General features: G+C 40.4%; 1 long non-coding RNA gene across 2 annotated transcripts; it reads right to left on the bottom strand.

Moving 5' to 3' along the window:
* Nucleotides 1–453: 453 nt before the first annotated feature.
* On the bottom strand, nt 454–5,116 carry LOC112978014. 2 transcript variants are annotated; one of them, XR_003257726.1, is made up of 3 exons: nt 4,944–5,116; nt 1,692–1,767; nt 454–755 (listed from the first exon to the last, which is right to left on the bottom strand). It is a non-coding gene; the product is annotated as an uncharacterized LOC112978014 (long non-coding RNA). The 2 variants fall into 2 exon arrangements; XR_003257725.1 differs by lacking the exon at nt 4,944–5,116 and adding an exon at nt 3,328–3,391.
* Between the last annotated feature and the right edge of the window lie 1,693 nt (nt 5,117–6,809).

The following is a 6,809-nucleotide window of genomic DNA, read 5'->3' as shown; positions in this document are numbered from 1 at the left end:
GGCATTTGAAAAGCAACTTGGGCTATATTCAGACCACCTACTATTAGTCACTTAATTTTAAGTGTTAAAACACCTAAAAAATGCATGCCTGGTCCCAACCTGATGATTCAGACTGCCTACATAAGAGCCAAGGCTCCCTATTTCGTCCACAGAGAATGTGACTCAGCTTATTAAATGTTGTCTTCTTTCCATGAACTTGTAGACTTCCTGAACACCAAATGCAGAGCTGCCTACAGCCAGCCAGTTGGAAATGCTAGGCACAAGTAGGTCTGAACAGGAGCTTGATGCAAAGTTTCACAATAACATCTGCTCAGATAGGATTCAGGACTCTAAATATTCTTTTAACAGAGATGGTGATGGCCTTGCCCCGCATAACAGCATGGTGGTAGCTTCCCATACCCAGAAGAGGAGACCCTGAATCCAAACTCTGCTTTGGACTGAGAGGATCAAACCCACAGCTCCCATTTCCCTGGGGAGCATCCCACGGAGCAGGTTACACACGAGGAGGGGATGTTCTTCTCTGTCTTTGCTGAAACTGTGCCTTCCTGTCCTTCTACGTGCCTCTGAGCAAGATGCACAGCACCAAAGGAAAAACAGGAACCTGACCATGCTGTCCAGAAGAAGAGGATCCATCAAGAAGGGGATGGGTTCTGGTTCTCAGTTCCTGTTGTTCAAAGGTACCCATCAGTTCAAGAGGAAAATATGAAGCTCCCTGGAGCAGAAAGCAGATTATCTTGAAAAAGTCTCCTCCTCACCTGTGGTGTGGAGGAAGCTCTTTGATTAGGCATTTTGATTTAAAAATTCAAACAATAAAACAATTAACACAGCACACATTGAAAAGATCACAACCTAGTTAATAGATAGCTCCCACTGGAATATTTGGCAAGTGTTGTGGTGAACTCTGGCAATAAAATCAGGACTGGGTGTTTTCCGTGAGGATACACTGGCCTTCAAGTGCAGTTATTTAGGTAAAGTCCAAAGGTTTATGTTATGCAAGAAGGCAGAAGAGATGGTCACAGCAGTCCCTTCCGGCCTTAAGCAATTAATCTCTGATGTGATGTCAGAAGGTTGGCTCATCAGAGCCAAAGAAGGTAATTTCCACACTAATAGATGGAAAAGTAAATCAATTTTTATTCAAAAGCAAGCGTGGAATTCCACCAATCCTCAGGGGGCATTTTTCCTATTCAGGCACTGATCAGCTGAGCAAGAGACTGCTGCACCAAGAGTGTCGGAGGGCATGTGCTGATGCCAGAACCTGCATTTATTCTCCATGCTCCCAGCAAAATCACAGCCACAGAAGGTGATTCTGGCCTCTGAAGACACTGACAGAAGTTTAGATGGGGTTTTGACTTTTGGGAGAACTGCACCCTTGACAAACACTGGTGACACTACTTACTGACTGATCTTGACCATGACACTTTGGTCGATATTTTCCCCACTAATTTGGCTCTTAATGCCAAGATTGGACATTGAAAGCCATTTTTCTGAAAGTTTGACTACAAGAACCTTGCAAATATTCAGTAAATAATTCTCAAATGTTTGTATGACACTGGGGGCAATGCCCTTGTTTCTCCACTTCATAGGGGAGTGAAGCAAAATGGGAGAGGACATGCACAAACATCAAAATATGAGTAAGCAAAAGAGCAGGCCTCGAAAGTAGAATAACCCAGCTCCCAGTCCCATATTCCTACCACCAGAAGCCACTCTTTCCACTTCCAAAACTGAGGCACCTTAAATTTCCATTTAGATATCATGGCTTCTTCTTCCCTGTTTGGAGAGAATGAGAAAATAACTCCCATCAGAGTTGGCCCTTTTTCTGAGTGTCAGGAATGGCTGTAACTCAAGATGGCAGAGGGAAGCAAAGCTACAAACTGAGTTACACACGGTCATCCATAAGGAATGAAAATAAGTGCATCACGCTGCCTACTATTACATATTTAATGATATCACAGTCAGAGGGATTTGTCTAGAGAAAATGCAGATGTAAAGTTTTTGCTAATATGGTTGTAGAAATAATATATTACATATTTTAATTTCCCATTGATAAGGTTTAAGTATATAACAGGAAATTAATGTACATATTTCTAAAGGAGTCATACAGAGAAAACGCTCAGAAATAATTTGAAGTGGGGCCGCAGTGTCTTTATTTTGTATCTGAGGCATCTTTCCCTCCGTGAAAGATTAATGTAGTTTGAACTTTTATTGTGGAATATCGTTCGTGCACTGTCACACTTAGCACAAATGGTGCTTCAGTCACAGTTCGGTAACATTCCAGCATATTATTTCCAAGGCATTTGAGAGTTTAGAGAATTATTGAAGGGCACACTGTACTCATTTGGTAATAAGGCAGAGTGATTTGCAGTCTCCATATGATTTCAACAAATGGAATCAATGTTAATTTCATTGAACATAGCAAAATAGTTGTGATAATAACCCCAGTGAAATATTCCACCAGAGAAAATAGATGGCATATAGTGTTCTATATTATCTCCACAAAGGATTCCACAAGAAATATGGAAATGAGTGGAATAAGATAATAAAAAAAAAATCCTACTAATTCCTGAAAAACATTCACAAGTGCAAATCCAAATTGTCATTTCTCCTAATCTTTTAATTTTGATTTTAAGAATGTGCTGCAGAGGAAAGAATTAAAGAAATCAATTGAGATTGAAGTCCTGTTTTCACCAACATTACCCAAGTTTAAGACAGTCTAGATATTTCAGTTTGGCATTACTGTTTGTACAAATAGATATTATACTGATCCTGAAAGCAAATACTTCCAAAAGCCATGATTTGTTAGCACTACCTTTACATGTTATAGCCCATTAGTCAATAATTAGTCAAATAACTAAAAATACAATTATCTAGCAATGTTGTTGTTAATGTTTAAATTAAGGAATCATTTACAAACTGATTCCTATTTCTGATTATATGTTAATTTGCTGCTACAGTTTAAGCAAATAAAACTTGAGTTGCTTTTTCTCTCCTTTTGAATGAAAACAGGATCCTGTTAATAAATGGACAAGTGCTTATTAATATGCTATCACCAGCAAAGACACAAATATCCAGCTAAAAAATTATTCGGCTCCCACCAGATGCAAATATGTCCATATGAACCATCAGTGATGTGCTGGAGACCTCTAGCTCCTCTCATGAAACTACACTTGCTGATATCACCGATTATTAGGGCTACAGTTCAGGTTTAGCCACTTCAATAAAAAATACCAAGAAGGCCATTGCAGAACTGTCAAAATATCTCCTATATACAATTGCAAAGTGTCAAACACCACAGCTACCAGCTTGTTTTCAATATCTTTAGGCACTTACATGAAGCAGACGGATACCAGCCTTTAGAAGGGCTCTGATGCCACCCAAGGGAAATGGGCCCACTGTTAGAAAAGGAGAGAGGTATGAATACTGTGTGTCAGCATTCAGAAAAGTGACAACTTCTGCTCATCTACACAAGAGAAAACATCACAGCCCTAAGACAACCAAAAAAGGAATTCTAACTAACCGGTTAGTTGGTTAACCCAACCCTATAGGACTTCCAACTTGTAAGGTTTGCTCTAAGGCACTAAGAAAGCTTGCAGTGGAGCAAGGCACATCACTTCACCTCTCTGAGCTAAATCTATTTAATTAATTTAGAAATAGCAATCTGTTACGTCAATGGTCTCCAATGATTATGGTCACACTCATGCCTAGCTACCTCTTGTGGTCATATTAATGACACCCTTATACACTCAGAATTTCTTTCAGCCAGGCACAAAGTTAGCAAAAGGCAAATAATTCCCTGTCCCATTTCAGCTATCTCTTTTGTGTGTGTATCTTGGGGAAGAATTGCTGGATGGCTGTGAAGAAATTATATCTCACTGTAAGCTGCGAGTTAGATCTGGTCACACAACCAGATCAAAAACACTTCATTATTGCACACGTACAAAAGGAAAAAGGAACCTTCTGAAGACCGCCAACTGTAGATGGAAATAAAAACTAAGGGCAGGAGAACATATATGTTTTGGACAAAACTCATGCCAATCATCTCATCTCTCTAAAATATATAAAATGCTATTATTTTACCATGTCCCAGTCATTCCTGTCACAAAGTCACGAAAGTCAACCTTCAACCTCATCCCCTAAGATTGCTCAAAATCGTCCCTGTGGTCCAAACCAGCTCAAATTAAATCTCAGTGACAAATGTATCCTAATGTTGGATGGCTAAACACTAATGATATTAGCCTTTCAGGCAAAAATGAAAGACCTATTAGCCTTTCAGACCACTCAGGTGAGCAATTGTTCTTATATACTACATGTACTTACTCTTGCCTGAACAAGAACTGAGTAAAGAGATCAAGACTTTTACCTGTGATTAAAAAGATAAGCATGCAATTCCAACCAAGCATAACAGGAAACCTCTAAATGAAATGCATCCTATACTCCTTCGGAAAGATTAATTTTGTTATATGGATATTTTCCCAAGAAAACTCTCAACCATAATTGGTACCAAGATGTGGGTTTGGCAGGTGTATAGAAAGCTTCAATTTTTGTCTCTTAATATGTGGTACTAGAGATGGGAAACATTTTTGCCTTCATACAGGACCCAGATGGCAAACTGTGAAAGCTTAATTTCAGGAGCATTCAGGCTGACAGCTCTACAAGCAGCAAGCTGAATTTAACTTATGTGATTATGACACATACACAGGACTCTTCAACCAAGTGATCCAATGCTCTACCCATTAGAAACATGCCTACTAGCTCTGCGAACACTGCATGAAAGCCTTTAATATACAGATCAGGTCTGGATTTTTACACTAGAAACCACATGTGCCTGTGTACAGAGCATGCTTCCGTACACTGCACTGTTAACCTGGACATTAATTCTAATTCTGCTTTTGCAGGGTACCACAGAGTTTCTACAGTCTCAGGATCACTTTTGCTCTGTGGCTCACCTAAAGGGCTTCATTCGTGTGTGTTGTGCCTTACTTAGTCTCATGCTGGCACATCACCTACTGACAGTCCAGTACTGCTTGCTGTATGGAGGGTTTCTTAAGATACTGTCCCCATCTGAGCACACAGGCTCTCACCCCAAGATGTCTTGCTGTGCACAGTAAACTCAGCAGCGTTTGTCAGGACTCTGAAAGGAGAAAAAACAGAGAGAAAGTCTTCAGGCCCCTGTTGATGTATTGATAAAGAATAGTAAACTCACTTGTGAGGCTTTTCAAGCCAGGCAGTGCAAAATGAGATCTCTCCCAGTGGGATCAGAAGCAAGGAATGGGACAGCAGACAAGTACCAAAGTCAGTTCAAGACTCTTCCTGTTTCCAAATTATTTTAAGACGTTTTTGTGTTTTACTGGTTGAAGATTTGCAAGTAGATTGCTGTGCACAGAGTAGAAATGCATTAAAGCACCAACTTTTGTTTCTTTCTGACTTTTCTTTATAGAACACTACTGCGTGAAGTAGTGCTCAGTAAGGTTGAACCTCCTGTCCCATTTTTGGCAATGTTTGAGGTTCTTTCTCTTGTATTTACTTTCATACTCCATAGACAGCACCCTTGCACCTCACAGGCTGTTCTAATTAAGAGGAAACCATGGCAAAAGAGCTGATCCTATTAGTGAAATTAACAGTGTCTAAAAAGACTGTCAACAAATGACCCACGTTTCTCCAAGCTACTACTGCCTGTATATCAAGTTAGGCAGACCTTCTTAAATTTAATAATACTGGATTTGACAGATGTTCTGCCTAACACTGCTGTCTTTGGCATTATTTGAGTACTCTGCTCCAATAACTTTGCCACTCTCAACGATCAAGTCATAGCTCCTTGACTGCCCACCATCATCCTCCTGTGCCAGCTTTGTTCGGAACAACCTCTCCAGACCTCAGCCCATCTGTTTTACTCAGACTCATTAAACTTCCTTACAAACCTACTTCTGGAACTTCTGGTACTAGGAGTGACAAAACAAGCAGGGAGAGACTGCTACATATCCGTCTGACTTGAATAGCTATGTGACCATCCTGATGCCTCCTTTTTCTCAGCTCATAACCTGAAGAGCACACAACCACATCACTGGGATCTGTGTTCCTTGGTGCAAGATCATGACTCATTTCTCCCTTTCTAGACACTAAATAGCTATTTAGAGTAATAGATGAAAGACATTTGCCATAGAAGAAGCCTCTAGTGTTCTAGTCTCTGGAAGGGACTGGTCTCTAGAAGTCTGTAGTGTCTCTCATTATCCCTAGTGACAATTGGAAAGAAGGAGATTAAGGCTGGTCTGATCCAGCTAGAGGGGATTTGAGGAGGAAAAAGGTATAAACTTTTAACGAGTTCTCAGACACAAGTCTGAGGAATTTATACAGCTTCTGTGTAGCTGTACAAGTATCTGTGCATTTTGTTATGTGTGGACTTAATGGGAACCCTGCTGTGAGGGGTTTAATCCTCCTATTAACATTTCCCAGTCTGGTGTGCATACATCAGTTCACACAGCAGAGGATCCACTGAGCCGTCCAACTCCCACTGCAGCTGCATCCAGACCTGAACAGTGCCATTAACATCCATGTTCAGGATGAAAACACTGCAGTGGCTCTTTTGCCCAGGTGACAGCTGAAGCACAGAAAGGCTAAATGCCTCTCCTGAGACACACAGGTACTGCAGGGAACTAAGTCCTGGTTTCACCAACCAAATTACTGCTATCTGACAATAACCAACTTTTTTATCTAGAGAAAGAAGAAGTAGTAAGAGTTAATCCTAAAGTAACATTGCAAAGAGTATCAGCAAATGGGCCCAAGTTCCTATTGTACAAAGGCCCTGGTATTTGTAG

This window comes from Apteryx rowi, unplaced genomic scaffold (assembly GCF_003343035.1).
Source record: "Apteryx rowi isolate R43461 unplaced genomic scaffold, aptRow1 scaffold_893, whole genome shotgun sequence".
NCBI lineage: Eukaryota > Metazoa > Chordata > Aves > Apterygiformes > Apterygidae > Apteryx > Apteryx rowi.
Note: the sequence above shows the minus strand (reverse complement) of the source record. Positions and strands in the feature narration are given on the sequence as shown.